This window comes from Balaenoptera borealis (genome assembly GCF_965194805.1).
Source record: "Balaenoptera borealis genome assembly, chromosome: 2".
NCBI classification, from domain to species: domain Eukaryota; kingdom Metazoa; phylum Chordata; class Mammalia; order Artiodactyla; family Balaenopteridae; genus Balaenoptera; species Balaenoptera borealis.
Genome location: NC_138867.1, coordinates 107626192 through 107653176, shown reverse-complemented (window position 1 = coordinate 107653176; position 26985 = coordinate 107626192). Strand labels below are relative to the sequence as shown.

Genomic DNA, 26985 nt, shown 5'->3' with positions numbered 1-26985 from the left:
AAGAGACTTAAGACATTGGTAGACAATCTGGGGATTCATGAGAACCTACAGAAATGAAGAGATGGGAAATATGGAAGAGCGTTTAAGAAACATAGGGTAGGGAAGAGAATCTCCAAGGTAAGTCTAACATGTTTTCCAGAAAGAAAGAAGAGAGAATGAAGGAGAGGCAGTATCTGAGGTAAAAATGGTGGAACATTTTCCAGAAATTAAGATAGAATTCCTTAGGCTTAAAAATTACATTGAGTTCTAGCAGGAAAAGTTTAAAATAGGCATCATGGGTCCTACTTCTAGAGATTCGAATTCACCAAATACTTATTACTATAAATATTTACAACCTTCAGGATCTCATGGCAGACCTAGACTCTGTTATTGTTACACAGAGTTCTCTGGCACCCCTGTTGGTAAATTGTGTGAGATACACTAATAGCTAGACAGGCGTGTGGGCTCAGGGCAAATCATTTTACATAACTGGGAGCTATGTGGTCATATCCAAATGTTATCAGGAAGGATCTAGTGAGAGGGTGAGTTTAAATATACAAGAAAGAAGTGAACAGTTGATATTCTAAGATTCCTGAGATGGTGCGAGAATGGGATCTAAAACCAGATGGGTGTTAACCCAGAAGAAGTAGGTACACCTATATGTGTGGTGGTAGGAAGGAGAAGAGTCCTGTCTGATAACCTTTCTAGGAGAACTTTTAGCTCTAAAAGATAGAGAGGTATGAGAATCAAAGCACTCCCTGTGCTGACCCCTGCATATGGTTCTTGTTTGTAAACCACTGAGACCAATTTAAATACAAAACAAATTTACTGCCGAGAAACTTGGAGAATCAAACTGGGAAACGTGCTGGTCACAGGGGAGACTTTGCAGCAGCCAGAACAGCTAACACTCGACAGAACTAGTTCAGAGTTGCAGGCAGCGCAGACTGCAAGTCCTTCATTACGGCCCTGAATGAGGGATGCTTCCTACAGCTCCCGCTACCCCTGCCTCTGCTGCTTTGGAAACTGAAATTTGCTCCGGCCCCTAGGAATCCTCCCTGACTTTTTCTGTGCATCTTCAACTCCCAATTCACAGCGCAGGGAATGTGCATCTGGTTGGTCGTATTCCTTCACTCTGGCTGCAAGGGAACCTGGAAGGTAATCTGGCCTGCTTGGCCCGGTGGCTGTGCTTTTTTTTGAAGACCTACATAATGGAGCATTCCCCCTCTTAGGTAAGGGGATTAGAATTCTAGGCAGCTCAAAATGTCCTCTGAGATTGCTGCTGCACCCCGTGGAGCACCTTGGTGGGAATTAGTAAAAGGTGCCCCATGGAGATAGGTGCACCTTTGTGTTAGCCGTGAGAGTATCTTTTGAGAGAATTTTTAAAGTACCCGTTCCTCTAGGGGATCCTTTACCGAGTCAAGGTGCTCAGCTAGGCGAGCAGGATGTAGCTGGATACTAGTTAACACTTGCCAGTCAGCTGGGTGGCCTTGTTCACAGAATAACCTACCCAGCTATACTCAATATTCCTGATGGCTCTACACCTGCCAAAGGTAAGGGGATTAAATGTGATCATGAAACCACATCACAGAATTGGCAGACTTAGGCGGCAGCACTGATCCCGCACTGTATAATCCTTAAAGCCATAAACTATTGCTTCACAGTCAATCGGCAAATGTTATCAGAAAAGGCAGATAAATTCCCTTTTTTACTCTTGTTGCTATTTTCTGAGTGCAGATGTCTGGCCAAGTATGATAAATTCAAGTGACCTTATTTTGACTCATGATTCAAAGGGTCTTACTTGGCTTTTCTGAGTCCTGTCTTGAGAGGTTCTTTTTCACAAGAAATTTTTCTTAGCTTAGAACATCCTGAGCTGTCGGTCTTGATTCAGGCTAGGAAACAGGACTGGCTTTAGGAAAATGTATTACTGAGAAGTTGAAGATTTGTTTCCTCTCCCTCCACCTTGTATCTCTCCCACCTGTCATGGGTCTTGTGTGTCTCTAACCCAAGTCAGGTATAAATTAATCATTTGGTGACATTTTGATTTTTACAAGCTGAAGAAACTTAAGACCAAGAGAATGAATCCCTAATGGTGGAAATTAGGTATACTAGGCAGTAGAGAAAGGTTCTCTCAGGGGTACTGAAATCACAACATCCCAGGAAAACCAGCTCTTTCTGTATTCTTGTATTCATGAGGCTGACTATCTTCCAGAAATTCTCCAAAACAGAGGTGAGCCAGGGCTATGACTACCCTAGATCAGAGTGGGCCTCTAGCAATAAGCCAGATGCAGCCAGCGTCCAGGCCCCGTGGCTGTGCCGTGGGCTGTGGCTGGGCTGGGAGTGCCATGAAGGTGAAATAGTAGGTAGAAATTCCAGCTCAAGTATTAAGGCACAATAAGGCAATCTGTACTTACTAATTTCAAATAAATTCGAGGTAGGAAATAAGTATTTCTAACGTTTACACAGAAGCCTTTATCTCAGGGTAGGCGGTGAATTGCTCTATTGTATGTTCTAGCTTCCATGTGAAATTTACGTAACTAAAGTTTTTCCAGTTTCTACAATGGACACCACCTTTCTTCCCAAAATGAACTAAGTGTCTCTGCAGTAATAATGAGAGTTGACACTTATTCAGTGTTCTCTCTATGTCAGGCACTATTCTAAGCACTTTACTTACATTAACTCATGAGAATCTCGTAAGAATTCTACATGGTAGAGACTCTTATCAGCATTCTTATTTTGCAGTTGAGGAAACTGAGGCACAGAAGATTGGCCAAGGTGAGTGGCAGAGCTTAGGTAAGAGGACATACCTACTAAGGGGCAGAGATGGATTTTGAACCCCAAAAGTTGGCTCCAGGTCTGGGTTCTTATGCCACAATGACTCTGGAAAGGAAAGCAACCCAGGCTTTCCAGGAAGAAAGGATGTACGCTAGAGGAAGTAGGGTCAGGTATGAATAGCCAAAGGATGGGAGGAAAATGTGGATTGAGAAAGGGAAAGTACGGATATGGAAACAGACTCAGGGGACTAGGGAATTCAGATTTCACTCTCAAGTTGGACAAATGCTGAACTCCTCTGTAGTCCATCTGTTGTGAAGTTGTTTCATGACCCTCAGAATAAAAGAACTTGGGAGTCTATGACTATGTTGAGGGTTTACTACAGGACAATTCAAGGAGGATGCAGAAATGCTTCCTAGACTGCAACCATGAGAAAGAACCAGGTCCATGCTTAGGAGTAGCAAAGACAAGAAAACAGCTGTCACTCAACAGTTTGGCCATCTAATATATAGAAAAGGAAAATCAACTTAAAATGAAAAAGAATAAAAGAAATTTGTTATTTAGTGGGGTTATTAAAGGAAGACCAATTACAGGTATATGTTTTCCTCCTGAGTGAAAATACCTTTGTCCTCTTCAAGTCAGGTTAAAAATAAAACACAACCAAAAAGGCCAGACTTCCCTTACTCACTTCTTATTACTTCCTGTGGTTTGATCCTCCCATGATGTTGGTAGAGATGTAAAACTCAGGTCTTTATGAGCCTCAGTAGTGGCTCCAGAATTTCTAGACAAGAGGCTTTGAGGCCAGTAATCCAGATGGCTGGGTGTGACCAGGGCACCGGTCTAGGCCTGTGCTTGCACAGAAAGTACACTGTGTTAAGTTAGCTCATGGTTTTATCCGGGGTGGCTTGGGGGATAAGGGCACTTTGCTCTCCAAGCTACCCTGTGCTGCTGTCACTGATAGGCATACTGCAGAAGAAATGTCTCTAGCCTTACAACCACTTCCTTCAAATCTTCTCCAATTAGGTCAGCACATATGTATGAATGCATGTTGCCTGAAGACAAATACTGCTTCACATTTCTAACCAGACATTCCAGATCCTCTGGCTATAGACAGCTTATTCACTTGAACCCTTCATAGGTTTTCTTTTCCAGAAACACAAGCCACATTGTCCAGAAGAAACAAATTCATGGCATACAACCAAAGGGAACAAGATTTATTTACTTAAAAGTCTACCCATTCCTGTTAGGATCCCACTCCTGTTTGAATCTGAATTTCTAATGAAAAAATGAAAATGGGGGCAACTGAGGAGTTAGAAACAAACAGGCCCACAAAAGAAACAATCTTATCAATGCCAATTGATACCTGCATCTACAAATTTGTAAGATGTTATCACAAAAGGTGTACCAACTCACATTCTTACAAGGTATTTAAGAGTGCATATCTCCTAGCCTATCCTGTTTTTTAAATCAAACTTTTATATTTTGCCAACCAGAAGGGTGAAAAATGACATCTTACAGTTTTTTATAGTTATTTTGACTTAATCTAATTACAAGGGAAGTAAAAGATTTTATCTGCTTACATTTTATGTCCATTATTATATAATGTTTAAATATTAATTTAATTTTGCTATTTTCTATTAAACTCCTATACTAATATTGTTCCATATCTTTTTAAAATTGGAGGGTTTTTTTGAGAAATACTATTAGCAGCAAAGGTGTAACTAAGAAGTCACTGTTTTAACTTCAAGTGAAGAAGCTTATTGGAAGATGAATTAATAATAGAGGAAAAGTGTAAAGGATAATTATAATTTTATGAGATGGGCTAGGAGGCAAGAGTTTCTAAGCAGAGGAAGCCTGAGAAAAGGCATAAAATTAAAAAGTATGGGTTGGAGAGTTGAGCCCAAGCTTTAGTCCAAGGAGAGGCAATAGGGTCTGCTCTAGCTGAGTTTGAAAGGGAAAGTTAGTGCAGCCCATATGCTCTGTGGTAGCGGAATTTTTGGACATCTATATGAGGAAAGAATATGTTTAAAAAAAAAAAAGTATGGGTCCATCCTGAATGGCAAATATGCAAAGTGGAAAGAGACAAAACCCCAAGCATAGCAAGGGATTAGACTGTGAAACTCTTAAAGGCCATGCTAAGGAAATTTATTCTGAAGAAAATAATGGGTTGTATTTTTAGCCAGTGGATGGGCATTTAGAAATAACACTGGACCAATGGGGGAAAGATTTGGGTCAGCGAACCTAAATAGAGAACCAACACAATAATCTAGTTGAGAAATGACAAAGACCTGCACAGAGCAGGACTGCGGGAATGCTGAGAGGGGAAAGTATTGATCAAACTTTTCCAAGACAAAATTGACAGGATATGGGAACCAACTAGTCCTAGAAATGGGAATGAGGGAGGAATCATGGATGGTTCCCTGTTTTTTCATTTTATTGACTAGGTGGATGGAAACACCTTTAACTGAATTAGGTAATACAAAGAAAGATCAGATTCTTTTGTGGGTGTGGGAGTGTGTGGGGTGAGAATGGGCACAAAATGAATCCAGTTTTGACTTTAAGGTGCTGTTAAGAGGTCAAGGGGAAGAGTCAGCCCTGTTTCATGTATTCATTTCTTCAACAAATGTTATTGAACACCTACTCATCCAGGTCCTATTCTAGGTTCTGGGGATACCATTGTAGGAAAGACAAAATCCTGGCTTCTACAGAGGTTATATTCTAGGGAAAGTAGCTAGAACATTAATTTCAGGACAAATTTATGATGCATAAGAATGAAATTTTATTTCCTGGGTACATTGAACTATATGGAAGCCTTTTGTACGTATGTTAATATGCGTAACGCATATATGTTCCTGTTGAGTCAGCATAATTTTTGTATATTAAAATATTATCAAGATTTATAGTTTTATTTTCTTCTATTACATACTGTTGTTTCTGTTTATCCATTTGAAGCCAAGGTTTTGCCCCACAGCGAAATCCTCATTTATTACAAAGTTCATATGGGAAACTGGGAAATACATTATAATGATTTGTTTGATGACATAGTCTTCAGAAAAATCAGTGATTAAGCATAACCTCCCTGAGCCTCAATTTCCTTATTTGTTCACTAAGGGGGATTGTAGAAATGATCTCAGATACGACATCCCTGAGCTCAGTCAGGTCTAACCACTGTGACTTTTTTGTCCTGTCACTTCATCTCTCCTCTCAGTATCTTGCACAATTTTCCTCTATCATCCTTCTGTTGCCACCTTCCGCATAGGCTGCCCTTGATTCTTGTCCCTCTGGAACCAACATTGGTGCTGCTGAGTTCCGTGGGAGAAAATCTTCACAATCTTGCTTTTAATGACACTTTATCATCTTGGTTTCTAGTCTCAACTGAGTTCTCAAAAGGGCCCAGCAATTCTTCTGACTCTCTCTTGCAGCTTCCTCTCATTCCCAACGGTGGCCTGGTCAAGGCCTTCACTAGTGCTCACAAATCTCCTAAACTATTTAACCTCTTCTCACTCTCAGCAGTTGACCTTGCTCACCTACTGCACAGGGAAAAATAACAAAACTCACTCAGGTAAACAACTGAGACAGGAGCTCTTCAAATTCAGGCCCCGAAGGCCATAGAGTTATTGCTCTGGACTCCACCCTATCCGCCTTCCCTTGCAGTCACGGTGAAAGAGGTGCCCTCCTTCTGCATGTGGCTCATTCCTCCCCCTTTGCCCATATATGATCTGGGTTTCATTGCCTCCTACTTTCTCAGAGACTTTTCTCTCTGATCATATCATCCCTTCTCCCACATCTTCATACTCCCCCCCTCAGGCTTATTCTTAACAGCTATAAATATGCATAAGACTTTCTTAAAAACAAATTGACAAATGAGCCACCTTATTCATCTCACATCCCCCTCCAGCTATCACCCTCTCTTTACTTTCACAATCAGACCTTTTTTTTTCTTTTTTTTTAATTGAAGTATAGTTGATCCACAATGTTGTGCCATTTCCAGGTGTACAGCAAAGTGACTCAGATATAGATAGATAGATAGATATAGATAGATAGATAGATAGATAGGCTCTTTTTCAGATTCTTTTCCATTATAGGTTATTACAAGACACTAAATACAGTTCCCTGTGCTATACACTATACAGCAGGTCCCTATTGTCCATCCATTTTATATATAGTAGTGTGTATCTGTCAATCCCAAGCTCCCAATCTATCCCTTCCCCGCTTCCCTACCCCCTGGTAACTGCAAGTCAGCTCTCCATGTCTGGGTCTATCTCTGTTTTGTAAATAAGTTCATTTGTGTCATTCTTTTAGATTGCACATATAAGCGATATCGTGTGATATTTGTCTTTCTCTTTCTCACTTACTTCACTTGGTATGATAATCTCTAGGTTCATCCATGTTGCTGTAAATGGCATTATTTCATCCTTTTTTATGGCTGAGTAATATTCCATTGTATATATGTACCACATCTTCTTTATCCATTCATGTATTGCCAAGCATTTATGTTGCTTCTATGTCTTGCCTATTGTAAATAGTGCCGCTCCAAACGTTGTGGTGCATGTATCTTTTTGAATTAGAGTTTTTGGCTTTTCTGGATATATGCGCAGGAGTGGGATCACTGGATGATATGGCGGCTCTATTTTTAGCTTTTTTAAGGAACCTCCAGTCTGTTCTCCATAGTGGCTGCACCTATTTACATTCCCACCAACAGTGTAGGAGGGTTCCTTTTTCTCCACACCCTCTCCAGCATTTATTGTTTGTAGACTTTTTGGTGATGGCCATTCTGACTGGTGTGAGGTGGTACCTCACTGCAGTTTTGATTTGCATTTCTCTAATAATTAGTGATGCTAAGCATCTTTTCATGTGCCTGTTGGCCATCTGTATGCCTTCCTTAGAGAAATGTCTATTTAGGACTTCTGCCTATTTTTTGATTGGGTTATTATGTTTTTTTGGTATTGAGCCATCTGAGCTCTTTGTATCACAACCAGACTTCTTGCAAGAGTTGCCCACCCTCTCACTATTTTCCACTGTCATCTCCCACTCACTCCTCAGCTCTCTCCAGAATGGCCCGTCTCCACGTCTGATCCAAAGGTGTGGAGTAAATGAAAATATGTTAGACTGATTGAATGAAATTAAATATCCCAGACCACTTTCAGATTTTAAATAATTTATAAGAATGTACATTAAGAAGGTTTTCCATGTGAAGTATATAACAACATCACTCTTTCTTGGGGATAGTTTACATTGGGTAAGTCATTCTAAATACTTGATTATATTCTTTTGATCTAAAGCATTTCCTCTCTCAGAACTGATCATTTTCCTGAAATCTAGAGGCAAAAAGAAATGCCCTCCTTGGATAGACCAGGTTTTGACTGAAAAATGACTCTGTTCCATAGATACAATATTTTGAAGTAAATATGGAGATGGAGTTGAACTGTGGGTGATTGAAACTGCTCTCAACCTCAAGCTATTACCTCCCCAGAAGAAGAAGTCAATGCCTGTCACAGATGTGCCTGCAGGGTACTCTTATTTTGGGCTATAGTGTTTTTCACTAATAGAACAAGGCTGAAACATGTAGATAAATAGGAAGAGTTTGCTGGGCATGTATACAATGACTTAAGTCTGCTTATGGGGGCCAGATCCCAAAGGCAGTCTTTCTCACATTCTGCCTGTGAACATCATGCATCCTTGAGGAATAACACACTGGATACACCGAGACATCCTATACCCGTCACATAGTGTTTTGGATGATAGCAGCTATTTCTTAAAATGGAAACTCCACCTTTCCTGCTTTGCTTGGACGGTGGTATTCACGTGTTTTATTACAAGTGTGTCTGTTTCAAGTCAATCCAGCTCCCTCTTATTATCTTGGGGTTATTTATCTTTCACACATGACCCTTCTTAAGAACAGAGAAAAGCAATGGAATCTTGCTGTCTTCAACGTACCACAGAGAGAAGGGTGGCACCCTTTGGTTTAAAAATAATAAACAAGTAACAAAAGCCAAATGCCCTGTGAAATGGTGGCACGAGGCCCTATGTGACCACAAACATTGTTTCCTCCTGTTTTCCCAGGGCTACTGGGTATCTTAGGGGCACCTGCTGACGGTATCAGCTGCCAGAGCACTGCTGGCACCACATGGTACAAAACAACAAAGGAGCAAACACGGGGTAGTGTTGGCCCGGTGGCCCGGCTGGTTGCCACCATGAATCCACAAAGAGCAGCCACTCCATCCACATCCTGCTGCGTCCCCAAAGCATCACACTTGTCTGCCACAGATCTTTCCAATCCAGCCTTTGTCTCTGCAAGAGGGAAATCCAGTCCAGTCTAGCACTGGGCGTAAAAGATCAGCTAACCACTTGGAGTGACCTGGGGAAGAACAGACACCCTCACAGGGCAGGGTGAGCATTCCAAAGAAAAACTGCTTAAATTAAATCAAACCCTTAATCTAGCTGGGACTAGGGCTCCATTATATCCAAGACACAGGTTGTCTGTTTGTTTTTGACATTTTCCTTTATAGTCTGTCAAATCCACTCCTGTTAACACCTGTCTTATCCATCACGGTATTTTTCAATTAAGTTGTGTCTAAATCCTACTACTCCATTAAAAAGTTTAATCGACTTTGAAAATGAAACTTTGAGGCACACAGGAATGAAATGATTACACTAGTGGCTTCAGGTATAAAATTTCACTATGAGAAATGTAATCATTGCCTGCTCCAGGATCTGTCAAAGCGCATATTCAATTGCTAATAGCCCACCAGAGTTCTCTGAAGCCACAGGATGCCAAAGAACAGGGCAGAGAGAAAGACACAGAAATGGGGGCAGAAAGAAAAAGACATTTAAACTGGGGGACTCTTGAAGAGAGATTGTGTTTTTTATTTCACACTCTTAAAAAATAGGGCTGGGTTCAACACAAAATTAAAATTCATAAAAATAGCCAGTCCTTACAATGTCCAGTAACCCAAGAATGCATACCTTTCTAATGTACTAATGATTAAGGAGATTAAAACACTCATATTAAAATATGATTATACATTTGTACATGCTATTTTTCCCACCTCTTACATCCCATAACGTGTTACCACAGGCGGTGGCTTGAAAAAAGGAGAAAAGAAAGAAATTGTCCACGTAAAAGACTGCAGCCCTTGGATGGGATCTGATAGTATAGTTCCTGCAGCTGACTAAGCCCTAGAAATGTATACACCCCTGCCTAGATCAAGAGGTAGTACTTGGATAATCACTGGGTAAATCATAATAAAATCAGCAGTGGCTCCCAATCACTGGAGAAAATACATAAAGTTGAAAGAAACTTGCTTAGCAGATCCACCATCCGCAAAATTAAAATGATGAAGCAGAAAGCACACACTGTCACAGATGCCATAAAACTCAGATGCCTTGTTTTCGGGAAACATGTCCAGGAACAGCTGCTCCTAACAGGCCCAGGATAGTGGGTGTTATATATGATAGCCAGTGCTCCTGTTTTTATTTCTTGTGACCCTTGCCTCATCCGGAGGGTAAGGGGATTGGCCAGGTTGCATCAGAAAGCTCACAGCTCCAAGTTCTACGATTCCAGAATAATCACTGAGACGATCCACAGGGTTAAAATCTGTTGCCTGCTGCTAGACAAGTCAGCTTGCAAATGTGTACCATTCACTACATTTTAAAATTTGAATCCATTGACAATATTTAAAAGTTGGAATATACCACAGAAAAGTATGGATGCACAGTTTCTTTTGAAAACAGGACTGACCACATCCTTTGGGGAGTCTAGGACAAAATGAAAATGCAGCCACCCTTGTTCAAAAATAATTAAGCATTTTATAACAGTGACAGCAGAGCATGAGAGCAAGTGCGGGCCCGTCTAAGTGCCGGGCTGGCGTGCCTCCACAGGTGGCATGCCCAAGAAGCCAGCATCACGTGAAAATTCAGAGGAGCTGGCACTCAGGCCCTTATTCCTCAGACAGCAATCAGTGGGAGCCGAATGGCAGCTGCCCCTTTAAAGTGGAACCTGCCTGCTCACAGTCCTCACAGCCTCCTGCACTCCCTTGATCTCCTACATTGAGGCCAAGTGTCAGTCAACATTCATCACTGCACTTGCTCAAGTGATTTTTTTCACCCTGACTTCACTGCGCCATTTATACAACCTGCCTGGCCCCTGCAGAAATACAAGTTTGTGCCTTCTGGTCCCAAGGTTATAACTGCCCATACAAAGACATGCTTACTGCTCCCCATTGCGGGCAGTGACCCACTATGAGGCTTTTATTGCTAATTGAAAGTAGGAGTCACCCACACACAGGTTGGGCAACACTTTTTGTTCTGAGACAGTGCAGTTAAGGGAGGACGGTGAGCATATGTCAAGAAGTAGCTTGGCATGACCTCAACACGGCTCTCCTCCTCCAGAAGGATAACCTGGACCAATGCAAGATTGGAAGATGGATGAAACCCCTTCTACTCTAGGTTTCAGAAAATTCTTTCACTTTATGAAAACCGAAAAGATTTTGTTCTAAAAACTAAAACAAAGAAAATGGCAAGCACAAATGCTTCCTTAAAAAATCACCCTTTTAAAATTAACACCCATACAGAGTGTTAACTATAGGTCATTCCCTTTGACCCCACCTGATGTACTTTGATGAATCTTTCTTCTGAAAAGAATAAATCATGCTCTTTGGGAACTTGGAGGATAAATCCGAAGGGCTTAGCTCTTCCTAAATGATAATATGTTCCGTAATGATGGGCTTTGTTCTCTTGAGCTTCAAAAGTCATAAGCTTGAAGTTTATTACAGACCTAACAGCAGCACAGTTCTGCACTCTAAAACAGATTTGCCTGCTAAGAACACATAAAAACTAAAGGAAAAATCTTTCTGTCAACAGTTCCTTTTTCCCTTTAACCTCCATGCGATTCCTGGCATCAGAGAGTATTTCATTTTTCGGGGCCCTTTCCAGGCCAAGTCCGTTTCTATACGAGATTTGTTCTATACCAAACCTGAAAAGGTTCATTGGTCAGGGTTCTGGTTGACTCATTCCACCAGGTTTCCCCCACTTGGTCAACGTTCTTTACATCATTTCCTAGCTGTAGCTTTTGCCAGCACTTTTGCATTCATCTAACTTAAGCACCCACGTAAGTAAATATTTGGTGAGTACTTTATATATGAATAAATAAAGACATAATAGATTTATTCTTTAAGTGACCAGTATGATAAAACATATTGCTTTTTAATGCTTTTAATAACTTTCATTATTGCTGCTCTTAAGCAAAGAGAAGTATGCATACTTTATGTTCAGTCACAATAGGTCTTTTTTAAAAAAAAACACTTGAAGAAAAGCATTAATTTCCTCGAGGCTTGTTGCAGTTCAGGAAATGTGAAATAATTTAATAAAATCTTGTTTTAGCATGTCCCATTTTTGCATTCATCTTTATTCAGTTCTACTATAATGTATACTGTTATAGGCATGTGAATTGCAAATAATGCTGCATGTATGTCTTTCTTTTGTTCACTTGTTTAGAAAGTCCTTACGAAAAGAGATTGCAAATGTGGTTTTTCCTTGTGGTTCCATCTCCACTACACCCATGTAATCGTAGGGCTCTTTGTGTCCTGTGGTTACTCAAGAGACAGAGATAAATGAGATAATTTGATGAATGTAATACTTAAGCCACTCAACCTCAAACTTTCTTCCTCTTCCTCTTTTTCTCTCCTCAACCCTCAACATTTAACTTCTTACCCAGTTATTTGAGAATTTCAAGTTTTAAGACCCTAATGTAATATTGCTTTCTAAAACAATGGCTCTGTTTTCTTATTTATTGATTCATTTTATTTTTTGAAGTATAGTTGATTTATAATATTGTGTTAGTTTAGGTGTATAGCACAGTGATTCAGTATTTTTTCAGATTCTACTCCATTATAGGTTATTACAAGATAAAGGGTATAATTCCCTGTGCTATTACAGTATATATCCTTGTTGCTTGTCTATTTTATATGTAGTAGTTTGACTCTGTTAATTCCATACCCCTTATTTGTCCCCACCTTCCTTCCATCTTTCCTTTGGTAACTACAAGTTTGTTTTCTATATCTGTGAGTCTGTTTTGCATATACATTAATTTGTATTATTTTTTAGATTCCACACATAAGTGATACCATATTGTGTTTGTCTTTGTCTGACTTATTTCATTAAACATAATATTATCTAGGTCCATCCACATTGCTGCAAATGGCAGTATTTCATTCTTTTATATGGCTGAGTAATATTCCATATTGTGTATGTTTTTGTGTGTGTGTGTATCTCACGTTTCCTTAATCCAATTGTCTATTGATAGAAATAGTGCTACTATGAACATTAGAGTGCATATATCTTTCCAAATTAGTGTTTTCAATTTTTCTCGATTTTTTCCCAGGAGTGATATTGCTGGATCACCTGGTAATTCTATTTTTAATTTTTGAAGGAAACTCCATACCCTTTGTCATAGTGGCTGCACCAGTTTACAACCTACCAACAGTGTATGAGGGTTCCTTTGCTATACATCCTCACTGACATTTGTTTTTTGTAGGCTTTTTCTACCTGTGGCTCTCAAACTTAGTTGAGCAAGGGCAAGATGCTCTGGCCTCAGGTCTCCACGACGAGAGTCACTCTTCCTTACTGCCCAGCCACATTTGCTCTTGTTTTAAGTGTCCATCTACATGCCCTTCTCAGGCCTCTCAAGCTGAGATCTCCACCTTCACCCTCAGGGTTTGTCTTAGTCATCTCAAGTGAGTCTGCCATATGACTCACATTTGTTAAGCATTTATTAAGTGTAATGGACTTTCCCAAGAACTTTACATGGATTATCTTATTCAATCCTCACAAAAGCTTATGAAAGTAGGTACAATTATTACCATAATTCATCAATTCTCTGACATGTTTACCTCACATTCCAAAATAGGAATGTGTCTTAAAATGGAGTATTAGTAGCATTTGAAGAATCTTATTGGCACATAAAATGCTGGTGTATGTATTTTACAATCCATGGAATCTTCGATTTGATGAAATATAGTATCCCCATCCAACTGACAAGGAACACAAGCTCAGAGAAGTTAATTTAAGGCCATGAGGCCATACAGTCTTATTCCAAAGCCCAATCTCTTAACCACTACTCTGCAACTCAGGGCAGTGATCCTTGATACTTTTCTTTTCTCCATAATTTCCTTTTCATAATCAGATTTAAGCGTATCATTTTAAAAACCAATGATTATTTTCCTTTTGTGATTTAAAAGTTAACGCATATTAATTGTAAAATTTAAAGAGCAAAAAAGGATGAAATAGAAATCATTTTGAATACTATAAGATAGTAGTATTGTCAAAATGTTGGTATATTTCTTCCTGGCTTTTTTTCCCCTTATGCACATTCACATACAGTTGACCTTTGAACAATCCAGGGGTTAGTGGTGTTGACCCTCCATGCAAAAATCAAAAATCTGCATAAAATTTATAGTTGGTCCTCCGTATCCACAGTTCTCTGTATCTGCAGTTCCTCATCTGGGTTCAACCAACCATGGATCATGTAGCACTGTAGTATTTACTGTTGAAAAATATCTGTGTAGAAGTGGTCTGGCACAGTTCAAACCCATGTTGCTCAAGTGTCTGTGTATGTATAGCATTGGTAACATATCAGTGATGCAGTTTTGTATCGCTCTGTTTTAACACTGTATGGCGAGAATTTCCCCATGTTTTCACATGTTGTATAAGTGCAACACTTTGAATAGCCTTCTAACTTATCATTGTAGGGTTGTACTATAATTAAACACTTAGGTTTTTGCCAAGTGTTCACTGTAAGTACATGTGATGGGCAGCCTTATTACTGTCTTAGGATTCCAAGAACTGTTTATACTTCTTTTTAAGTTATCATGGTCTCCTCAGCTTATCAGTAGAATTAAAAGAGTATGTGCCTCCCACACAGAAGAAGACCTGTGAGCACGAAGTATCTGAAAAATCCAGAGCTCAGGTGGGAAACATTTCCCAAAGAGCACACCAGTGGCTTCCTGTGGAGGTGCTACTTGGCATTATTCAGCCTCTCTGGAAGAGGATTTTATCCCCACTAGAAAAGGCCCAGGCGTCAGTGTGTTTGAGGTTGAGTTACCATAGCAACAGGACCTTTGTGCCATACAAGTTCTGGTCACGACATTGAGGTGGAGTTACAGAGTGAACACTGCTTTCTCAGTGTTGAGTTCTAGAGTTTGGGGCACGAAGAAAGAGTGGATACAGGAATTGGAAACTAGGAAGTTTGATCTAAACACTTCTAGGGCTCATTTTCTTAGTCTCATTTTCTTTTTACCTCTTCTCACTACTGACAAGAGAGAGGGAAAATCGGCAAGTAATCATTATAGCAGAGCTTAGGCTTAAAAAAGTCACAGTGGACCATATAAAGGGAGTTTTAAGAGAGCCCTTGGGAAGACTTCACGTTCCTCACAGCTCATCCATTAATCCCCAGAAAGAAATTTTGTACATATTCCCACCTTCAGAAAATAACTACTGTCAACTCTGGATTTTATTTCCTGGGTACATTCATGTTTACTATGGTGATTAGAATGCGTCTTGAAAATTAATGTCTTTTGATGACTGAGGGATACTTTCTCAATATCCCCAATTAAAAGTCTTCAGTAACATCTTTCAATTTTCAATTAAGCAACCTAGAACTCTCTAAGTAATCATAACTTTTTCTAAGTGAAACTTAAAGCCCCCTACTATCTGTAACTCCTCTGCGCTCATCAGTATCTGCTACCTGTCGCCTATATGTGTGACACTGTGCTAGGTGCTCTAGGGACAACCAAGTGCAAATACTGTTTTCCCTGCGGCTATCAACTGCGGCAAAGTTTGAAAGTCTATTGGGTATCAGGGAAATGAAACAGAAGAGTGAATGGGGTTTCTTACCTACATGGGGGTGAGTCAGGTAGACAAAATATATTTGTATAACTAATGCTTCTAGAATTCACATTTCAGAAATTCAGTATGGATTCTGGCCTAATTCTTATTATTCAGTATTAAACAATGAGTATTTGTTTTGATAGTAATGGTGCCATTTTTCAGGGTGGCTCTTAAAACATAGCTAAAGCATAATCCCTGTGCACAAAGAATTTACCTTCTAAGAAGGGGAGAGAGATTTCTCTAGAATCACTATAACTCAGGGCATTATCTGAGGAGGGTCATAAGAGAGAACCATCATTCAAAGGAAGGGAAAACTGTTTGGTGAAGGGCTCGTCGGGGACTTGACTAAAAGCTGATTAGGAATTTAGCCATAGAAATTGGGCAAAAGGAACTTTATGAGAAGAGATTCCAAAGGGGAAAATATTAGCGTGAATTTGGGAAAATTTGCAGATTCTAGGTTGACTGCTGAAAAATATGAAATATTTCCTGGTATGTGAGACCAATTTTCTCTTTACTATTTCAGTTTAAGCAAATATACCACCTAATTGAGAATCCCTCTGAAGTTCTTATTAAATGAGATGGGATGTATGCATACCTAATACATACCATAGGACCAAATAGAAAGAACTAAACATATTTTAAAAATCATGCCTGTTAGCATGATCATTATTCTTATCTCTCCTCTCAAGTTGCATATGCTTTTGAGGCAGTTGGCAGACTTTGGCTGACAAGATAGAAAAAATTTTGGAACTACGTCGTTTTTAATTTTTTATATCAAGTTTTCCAATAATTTAAACTCTGCTTTTCTCTACTTTGTGAAAGAAAAATACACACTGGCCCCTGTAGGCTACTGGAGCACTGAACAGCACATTTACCCGCATTTCATTATTGTGTTGTCATATTTTCTTCACTCATTAAAAGATAATGTTTTTATCGGTTCAAGACACTCACAGCTGCATTACCTTAACTGGAGGCTTAAGCAATTAGCAGGCAATCCCTCAGAGAAGGGATTGCTTGACTCTACCCAGGAGAGCTAGTTGTTTGCACAAAACAGTTGCTCCCCTTAAAAAATTCTCCTTGTGATGATTTTGTATTGTTTTTCAATTTGAAATCTTTGCCTGCAAAGATGCTATGATTACAACATGTTATAGTATAAAACAAAATTGTATGATTTATAAAGTTCATTTAAGCACTATAATAAAGTGATATTAAAGTTTCACTTTTTGGTATTGTGATTTTCATTTTCTTCACTCGATATCAAATTACTTCTTTTGGATGGATGGTAAAATATGGTAATTCTATGTCCTGAGAGACAAAGAATTGAACTTAATTGTTTTTATACAGTTCATTCTAACCCTATTCTGCCCAACGGCAGTGATTTGATCTTACATAGCTCAAAAATTAGCTTTTTTATTAATAGGTTTATTATAGGAGCACAAATAATAAGTCATCTGCAAAAAAGTACTAGTTTCAAGCATTGGAAGTCTCTGGAGGTCCATAAATAGAGAACTTTGCTTTGGTAAGGGAAAATAAATTTAAAGTATTCTTCTACCTAAACAATCATTCAAGCAATATGAACCAATTGCTATGGGTATATAAATAAGGATTAGTAAAACGTATAAGCAGAGTACACAGAAGATAATGTTCCTGCTCTCAAGAAGTTTATTATTTTGTCTTTATAATGTAGTATAAACAGAGACCAGAAGAAATGAATCAAAGTTCAAATCATTATGTATTTATTGAGCACTGAGTGTGCCCCAAATTGGATACTAGGAGAGTGAATTAGAAGCTTAAATAAATTTGAAAGAGATGACCGCCTAAAATAATTTTAACAAAATACAATTTTGGTATAATAATTCAAATAATTAAACTACTAGAATAGAGATATAAATTGTGTGCCACAAGAGAAGTAATTAGCTGATTATCTGCTATCAACCCTCAGTGAAAGTGAACAAGGTGGGACTATGAAATGAGGGAGAAAGAAGGGGCATATGAGGATGTTAACACTTGAATTTTACTCCAAGCTGTATTTTGAGTGAGAACTACATGGGGGCAACCAAAGAATAAGATTATCTCTTAAAAAGAGGGCCAACCCTTTTTAATGTGGCCATAATTAAATTTTTCCTTCAATTTCTATCAGCCTGAAGAATCATCCCTTTCTTTGGCTAAGTTGGGAATAATTGCTTAAAAAGATGGGCTATTTTGGCTACCATTTCAACTATCAGGAGGTTCAAGCCTCTCGAGAGCCCACAGTAGCTTGGGGCTTGGACAGGACCTGCTGGCACAATTAAGATGACACATGTGCTCCCCAAGATAATTCGAGGATTCCCAGGCTCTGAGGTACTCTCGTTTTATCTGGTTGGTTTTATCTGGAAAAGAACAGAACATAAATATGTACTTTGGTTTTTGGTGATTTAGTTCAGAGGCAGTATGAGTTACCACCTTGTTGAATGTATCATTTATATACATTACTAATAAATTTGAAATTCACTTTGTTCCAATCCCCAGTTCTATTTCCCAAATTTCTTTTCCCCCTACAAGCAACTACTACTTTGATTTATTTGGTGATTCTTTCAGATTAAATTTTTTTATTATTCTACTTTGTTCCATCGATTCTCTTAAAAGTATTTTTACTATAGACATGTTTTTATGCCTTTATTGTTTCATATTTTTTTAAAAATTTCACATTAATGCTATTCTACTATCTATCATAGCATATCTATGTCTATATCTGTAATAGTTTTCAGTGATTATCCTGGTGCCATAATTTCTTCAGGGAATATACCCAGAAGTGGAATTATAGGGATACAGGACATGTGCATTTTCAGCTATATTAGATATTGCCTGATGGCTCCAGAGTGAATGCACTACTGAAAACTCCTGCCAGCATTCTGTGAGACTTTCTATTTCACACGTCCTCTCCGATATTTGATGCTTCTTTGATTTTATCCAATCAGTTGAGTGTGAAATTGTATCCTTGTATTAATTTCTCTTTTCCTGATTACTAGTGAGATTAAAGATATTTTCACATATTTATTGGCCGTTCAGTTTCACTTGTAAGTTCTACATTTTCATACTTTTATTTTTCATACCTTGCTGATTTGGTCTTTTTCTTTTTTAAAAAATGACATGTAGGAGTTCAAATTTTTTTTCTATTTATTTCACTCCTTCCATTTATTTGAATTTACTCTTTTATTCTTTATTTAGCATTTAAAAATTAGCAGTTAAATAAACTTATTTTCAGTTTTTGAGAAATAAATACAGTTAAGGTTATGATTTTCCTTCTAAGTATCACTCTAAGTTTTATTCACAAGATTTTTTAAAGTATTGATAACATTCTCATTGTAATATTTTTCCAAGTATTTCATGATGTCTGCTGTGATTTTTCTAAACTCATAGGTTAATCAGGAGTGAGTGAGTGTGTGTGTGCATGTCTGTGTGTGTATGTTCAGTTTTCAAATGTATTTTTAACTATCTCTTTATTAATGAATTCAAATTTAATTCTGTTTCAATGAGAGATCATGGTCTATGTGATAACTAAATCTTTTGAGGAATAACTAGTTTTGGAAAATGTTTTATGTATCCCTGAAAATAATATATTTTTGCTAGTTAATGGATGCTGGATTCTACATGTTAGAAAAAAATTGTCAGCTGCATTTTTTAAAAAAGTTCTATACTCTTTCTACTAATTTTTCTGATTTATCCATTGTTGCTGAAAGAAGTGTATTGAAATAGCCAGCTGTAATAGTGCATTTCTCTCTTTCTTCTTGTAATTCTGTCAGCACACACAAATACTTCTTGATCACATCGAAAGAGTATTCATGTTCATTGAGTGTTAATGACTTCTTGGTAGAAATTTTTTATCATTATGCAGAGTCTCTTTATATCACTATTAAAACTCTTGCCTTTAGTTCTATTTTGTTTCATATTATTATTATTATGCTAGTTGTGGTTTGTGGTTTTATCTTTGTTTAGTATAAATAAGTAAATAAATAAATAAATCTTTATTTTATTTCATTCCATGCTATTTTGCTTTAAGTGTACATCAGGTGAATTCCACAGAGCTGGATTTTTATATTTTTAATGCAGTCTGTTCATCTCTGATTTTTAGTGCTGAAGTTAATATGTATACCTTTATTGTGATTCATATTTGGACTTATTTCTGTCACCTTATTTTACATTTTTTAATACTTTGTTTATTTTCTCTTTTTTCTTGTTCCCTTTCAGGTCTTATGCTGGATTGATCAAGATTATTTACTCCTTTTTTCTTTCTCATTTTTGTCTCTCAGAATTCTCTCATTTATTCTCATTAGTAGTTTGGCAGTTATATACTCTAGTTCCTACATTTTTATGTTAACCCTTATTATTTTTTAAAACACATTTACCTGAACTAACAAAGTCTAAAATTAATCAGTACCTTTACATCCTATTCCAAATGTTACAAGAACATTAAAAGTTTCTTTTATCAATTTTTTAATTGAAGAATAGTTGATTTACAATGTTGTGTTAATTTCTGCTACACTGCAAAGTGATTCAGTTATACATATACATAATCTTTTTAAAAATATTCTTTTCTGGTTTATTCTTTATGGTTTATCATAGGATTTTTTTTAACATCTTTATTGGAGTATAATTGCTTTACAATGGTGTGTCAGTTTCTGCTTTATAACAAAGTGAATCAGTTATACATATACATATATCCCCATATCTCCTCCCTCTTGCATCTCCCTCCCACCCTTCCTATCCCACCCTTCTAGGTGGTCACAAAGCACCAAGCTGATCTCCCTGTGCTATGCGGCTGCTTCCCACTAGCTATCTATTTTACATTTGGTGTGTATATATGTCCATGCCACTCTCTCACTTCTTCCCAGCTTATGGATATTGAATATAGTTCTCTGTGTTAAACAGTAGGACCTTGCTGTTTATCCATTCTCTATATAAAAACTTACATCTGATAATCCCAACCTCCAACTCCATCCCTCCCCCAACCTCCTCCCCCTTGGCAACCACCAGTCTGTTCTCTATGTCTGTGAATCTGTTTCTGTTTCATAGATAGGTTCATTTGTGTCATATTTTAGATTCCATTTATAAGTGATATCATATGGTATTTGTCTTTCTCTTTCTGACTTACTTCACTTAGTATGATAATCTCTAGTTGCATCCATGTTGCTGCAAATGGCATTATTTTGTTCATTTTTATGACTGAGTAGTATTCCACCTTATATATGTAACACATCTTCTTTATCCATTCATCTGTTGATGGACGTTTAGGTTGTTTCCATGTCTTGGCTGTTGTGAATAGTGCTGCTATGAACATAGGGGTGCATGTATCTTTTTGAATTATAGTTTCATCTGGATATATGCCCAGGAGTGGGATTGCTGGATCATATGGTAATTCTATTTTTAGTTTTCTGAGGAACCTCCATACTGTTTTTCCATAGTGGCTGCACCAATTTACATTCCCACCAGCAGTGTAGGAGGGTTCCATTTTCTCCACACCATCTCCAGCATTTGTTATTTGTAGACTTTTTAATGATGGCCATTCTGACTGGTGTGAGGTGGTACCTCATTGTAGTTTTGATTTGCATTTCTTTAATCATTAGTGATGTTGAGCATCTTTTCATGTGCCTATTGGCCATCTGTATTTCTTCTTTGGAGAAATGTCTATTTAGGTCTTCTGTTCATTTTTCGATTGGGTTGTTTGTTTTTTTGCTGTTGAGTTGTATGAGCTGTTTGTATATTTTGGAGATTAAGCCCTTGTTGGTAGCATCATTTGCAAATATTTTCTCCCATTCTGTAGGTTGTCTTTTCATTTTGTTTGTGGTTTCCTTTGCTGTGCAAAAAACTTGTAAGTTTGATTAGGTCCCATTTGTTTATTTTTCTTTTTGTTTCTATTGCCTTGGTAGACTGACCTAAGAAAACATTGGTATGATTATGTCAGAGAATGTTTTGCCTATGATCTCTTCTAGGAGTTTTATGGTGTCATGTCTTATGTTTAAGTCTTTAAGCCATTTTGAGTTTATTTTTGTGTATGGTGAGTGGGTGTGTTCTAACTTCGTTGATTTACATGAGGCTGTCCAACTTTCCCAACACCACTTGCTGAAGAGACTGTCTTTTTCCTATTGTATATTCTTGCCTCCTTTGTCAAAGATTGGACATTAAAATTTTAAAACTCAGATCTCCCTCCAATGCCTACAACATTTCATGTTCAAGTTGTGTAAAATAGTAATTGCATCTAAGTTTACTCCATCACCAACTTTTTATTTTGACAAATGTCAAACCTACAGAAAAGTTGAAAGACCAACACAATACAATAAGCACCATATACCCTTCACTTAGATTCAGAAATTGTTAACATTTTGCAACTTTTGCTTTATCTCTCTCTCTCTCTCTCAAGTATGTTGCTGACATCATGGCATATTACTCCTACATACAGGCCTCATTTTATTGTGCTTTGCTTTACTGCACTTCACAGATACTGCATTTTTTATAAAATGAAGGATTTTGGCAACCCTGTGTCAAGCAAGTCTATTGGTGCCATTTTTCCAACAGCATTTGCTCATTTAGTACCTCTGTGTCACATTTTGATAATTCTCACAGTATTTCAAAGTCCTTCATTACTATTATATTTGCTATGGTGATCTGTGATCAGTGATCTTTGATGTTATCCTTATAATTGTTTTGGGGTGCCACTAACTGTGCCCATGTAAGACAGCAAACTTGATAAATGTTGTGTGTGTTCTGACTGCTCCATTTACTGGCCATTTCCCCATCTCTCTCCCTGTCCTTGGGTGTCCCTATTCCATGAGACACAACAATATTGAAATTAGGCCAATGAATAACTCTACAATGACCTCTAAGTGCTCAAGTCAAAGGAAGAGTCACATATCTCTCACTTTAAATCAAAAGCTAGAAATGATTAAGCTTAGTAAGGAAGCCACATGGAAAGCTAATGTAGGCAGAAAGGTAGGGCTCTTGTGCCAAATATTAGCCAAGTTGTGAATACAAAGGAAAAGTTTTTGATGGAAATTAAGTGTGACTCCAGTGAACACACTAGTGATAAGAAAGTGAAACAGCTTTGTTACTGATAGGGTGAAAGTGTTAGCGATCTGCATAGAAGATCAAACCAGCCGTAACATTCCTTTAAGCTAAAGCCTAATCCAGAGCAAGACCGTAACTCTCTTCAATTCTATAAAGGCTCAGAGAGGTGAGGAAGATGCAGAAGAAAACTTTGAGGCTAGCAGAGCTTGGTTTATGAGGTTTAAGGAGAAGGAAAGAAGCTGTCTCCATAACATCAGAATGCATGGTGAAGCAGCAAGTGCCGATGCAGAAGCTGCAGCAAGTTATCCAGAAGATCTAGCTAAGATAATGAATGAAGGTGGTTACATTACACAACAGATTTTCAGTGTAAACAAAACAGCTTTCTATTGGAAGTAGATGTCATCTAGGACTTTCACAGCTAGAGAGGAGAAGTTAATTCCTCACTTCAAAGCTTCAAAGGACAGGCTGACACTCTTGTTAGAGGCTAATGTGGCCAGTGACTTGAAATTGAAGCCAGTGCTCATTTACCATTCTGAAAATCTTAGACCCTTAAGAATTATGCTAAATCTACGTTACCTGTACTCTAGAAATGGAACAACAAAGCCTGGATGACTGCACACCTGTTTACATCATTGTTTACTGAATATTTTAAGCCCACTGTTGAGACCTACTGCTCAGAAAAAAAGATTTCTTTCAAAATATTACTGCTCCTTGACCATGTACCTGGTCCCCTAAGAGCTCTGATGGAGATGAACATGAGATTCATGTTGTTTTCATGCCTGGTAACACAACATCCATTCTGCAGCCCATGGCTCAAGGAGTCATTCTGACTTTCAAGTCTTATTATTTAAGAAATAGGTTTCATAAATCTATAGGTGCCATATATAGCAATTCCTCTGATGGATCTGAGCAAAGTCAGTTGAAAACCTTCTGGAAAGGATTCACCATTCTAGATGCCATTAAGAACATTCATGATGCATGGAAAGAGGTACAAGTATCAACATTAACAGGAGTTTGGAAGAAGTTAATTCCAACCCTCATCAATAACTTTGAGGGGTTCAAGACTTCAGTGGAGGAAGTCACTGCAGATGTAGTGAAAATAGCAAGAGAACTAGCATTAGAAGTAGAGCCTGAAGATGTGACTGAATTGCTGCAATCTCAAGATAAAATTTTAACAGATGAGGAGTTGCTTCTTATGGATGAGCAAAGAAAGTGGTTTCTTGAGATGGAAACTACTGCTGGTGAAGATGCTGTGAATGCTGTTGAAATGACAACAGAGGATTTAGAATATGATCTAAACTTAGTTGATAAAGCAGCAGCAAGTTTTGAGAAGACTGACTGCAATTTTGAGAGAAGATCTACAGTGGGTAAAATGCTACCAAACAGCACTGGTTACTATGGAGAAATCGTTTGTAAAAGGAAGAGTCACTTGATGTGGCAAGCTTCACTGCTGTCTTATTTTAAGAAATTGTCACATCCACCCCAACCTTCAATAGCAACCACCCTGATCATGCAGCAGCCATCGACATGGAGGCAAGACCCTCTACCAGTAAAAACATTATGACTCACTGATTATGCTCAGATGATGGTTAGCATTTTTAGCGCGACCTGTGGGGTCTTAGTTCCCGACCAGGGATCAAACCGGCACCACCTGCATTGGAAGCATGGAGTCGTAACCCCTTGACCACCAGGGAAGTCCCTATACATTGTTTTTTAATAGACTACAGTATATAACTTTTGTCTGCACTGAGAAATGAAAAAGTACATATGACTTGCTTTATTCTGATATTTGCTTTATTGCTGTGGTCTGGAACCAAACCCACGATATCTCTGAGGTATGCCGGTACTTCAGCAAGCACCTCCTAAGAAAACAACATTCTTCTATATGACCACAATGCCATCATTACACCCCCAAAATTCATATTGATACAATATCCAGTCCACTTTCCAATTTCTCCAATGGCTCTGAAAAATAGCCCTTGTACATTTTTCTTTTTAAATTCAACATCATTCCAAGGATCATATGCTCAATGCCTTTTGTTGTCATGTTTCTTTAGTTTACTTTAATCTGGAGCATTCCCTGCCTTTTATTTTCTTTCATAACCTTCACATTTTTGAAGAGTTGAGCATAGTTGTCTTGCAGAGTGTCTGACAGTCTGGATTCACTTGACTATGTTTTTCTTATGATTAGGTTAAAGTTTTGGACCAGAAGACTATATAGATTATGTTTTATAGCTCTTATCAGGAGGTACATAATAACATGTTGTCATATTACTCATGATGCTAGGCTGGATCACTTGGCCAGGGTAGTGTTTTCCAGATGCACCATTGTAAATGTCACTTTTCCCCATTTCTAATTAATAAGTAATCTGTAGCGGCACCTGTCCTTTAGTTTTTTTGTTTGTTTTCATTTTTTGCTTTTTTGCAGCATACTACATGCAGAAAAGTATACATATCATTAGTGTGTTGTTCAATGAAGTTTCACAAATTGAATGCATCCATGTAACTAATCAGCCTCCAGCTTGAGATACAGAATATCACCAGCACTCTAGAAACTCCCCTTACACCCTTTTTCAGGCACTTCCTAGGTAACTACTATTTGAACTTCTAACATCATGAATTGATTTTGTCTGATTTTATACTGTGACTAAACATAATCACACAGGATGTACCTTATTGTGCCTGGCTTATTTCACTCAGGATTATGTTTGTGAGGCTCATGTGTATTGTTGTATGGTGGCTTAATTTTGTTCATTCTTCTTGCTATTTAATATTCTACTATGTGAACATATAAATGATTTATCCATTCTCCTATTATGGGTTTTGGGTAGTTTACAGTGGAGATATTATAAATAGAGATTCTGTGAACATTCTAGTATATTTCTTCTGGTTAAATTTTCATTTATGTTGGGAATGTTCCAACAGAACAGAGTAGCTGGGTCGCAAAGTATGCCCAAGTTCAGTTTTCAGAGTCATTGTGTTAATTTACCTGCCCACATAAGTGTTTAAGTGTTCCAGTTGCTCCTTATTCTTGTCAACACTTAATATTATTAATTTCTTCCATTTTAGGCATTCTGGGGAGTCTATAGTGGGTCCTACCTCACTTTTTAGGCTCTCTAAATTAATCTATTCAAAAACATTTTAAAGTGGTCAACAGTAAATTATACTTGCCAAAATCTGTTACCTATTTTTTTGTTCACCATTTATTTTTGCGTCCAGCTACTGTGCTTCTTGGTTCAATTTCCTGCTTGATGAAGAATATTAGAATTTCTTTCCATGGGAAGATAGTATAATCTTTCTGACTCCGTTTATCTAGTTATTTTAGTTCACTTTTATTTGAGTGATAATTTAGTTGTGTATGGAATTTGGGGGTAAATATTATTTTCTCTCAGCTTTATGAAGATTTTTTTCCTTTGTTTTCTGCCAGTCATCATTGTTGATGAGAAGTCTGCTATCAGTTTGTTTCTTTACAGGCATATATCTTTTCTCTCTGGTGGCTTTTAAGATTTTCTCTTTTTTGACATTGATTTGACAAAAGGTCACATTATTACTTTTTGACATTTTACTACAATGTATCTATATGTGAACTTACTTTCATTTTTCTACTGGAAACTTTAAATTCTTCAACTTGGAGATATGTATGTTTCTTATATGCTAAATATTCACATTCATTATTACTTTGAATATTTCTACTCTATTCTCTCTAGGAATTCTTAGCTTTTTTCATTCTTTTTTCCATATGTCTTAAATTTTCTTTCATGTTTTTCATTTATTTGTCCTTCTGTGCAGGATTCTATGTGATCCAAGAGAATCTTCTCTCTTCTAATTCATTTAGTCTCTCTATGTTAGTTTAATGTTAAATTTGTTCTTTTGAGCTTTTAAAAATTATAATTACTACATTTTTCATTTCTAGAACTTCTGTTAGGTAATTTTTCTAATCTTCCTGTTCTTTTTCATACCACCTCCGCTTTGTTTTATGGTTTTCTTCCTTTCTTTTCTGAACGTTGTAAATGATTTGAAATCCTTTTAAAATTGCTTCATTATCTCCATTCCCAGTGTGCTATACAAATCCTCTGTTTGTTTGCCAACTCACTCTTATGGTGGTTACTTTATTCAGAGAGGTCATCTTTTTTTTTTATTATAATCTCTTCTTTCTTGGGGTTCATCTCTGTGGCAGTCATATTTGCCCTAGTCTTTGGTAGATTTTTTTTTTTTTTTTTTTTTTTAATTTATTTATGCTGTGTTGGGTCTTCGTTTCTGTGAGAGGGCTTTCTCTAGTTGCGGCGAGCGGGGGCCACTCTTCATCGCGGT

The 26985-nt window shown here is 37.7% G+C and overlaps 2 long non-coding RNA genes across 4 annotated transcripts in view; one reads left to right on the top strand and one right to left on the bottom strand.

Moving 5' to 3' along the window:
* The window catches only part of LOC309623678, a 423847-nt gene that overhangs the window by 46946 nt on the left and 349916 nt on the right, over window positions 1-26985 (bottom strand). The window lies entirely within an intron of this gene.
* LOC309623671 overlaps window positions 1-26985 on the top strand; it is a 386864-nt gene that overhangs the window by 68480 nt on the left and 291399 nt on the right. Inside the window, exon 1 of one of the 3 annotated variants that reach the window (XR_014241448.1) lies at window positions 20473-26865. The exons of the other annotated variants lie outside the window; for them this stretch is intronic. This is a non-coding gene — a long non-coding RNA (uncharacterized lncRNA). Of the gene's footprint in view, window positions 1-20472; window positions 26866-26985 lie in introns of those variants that run through there. 3 annotated transcript variants of the gene reach the window in all.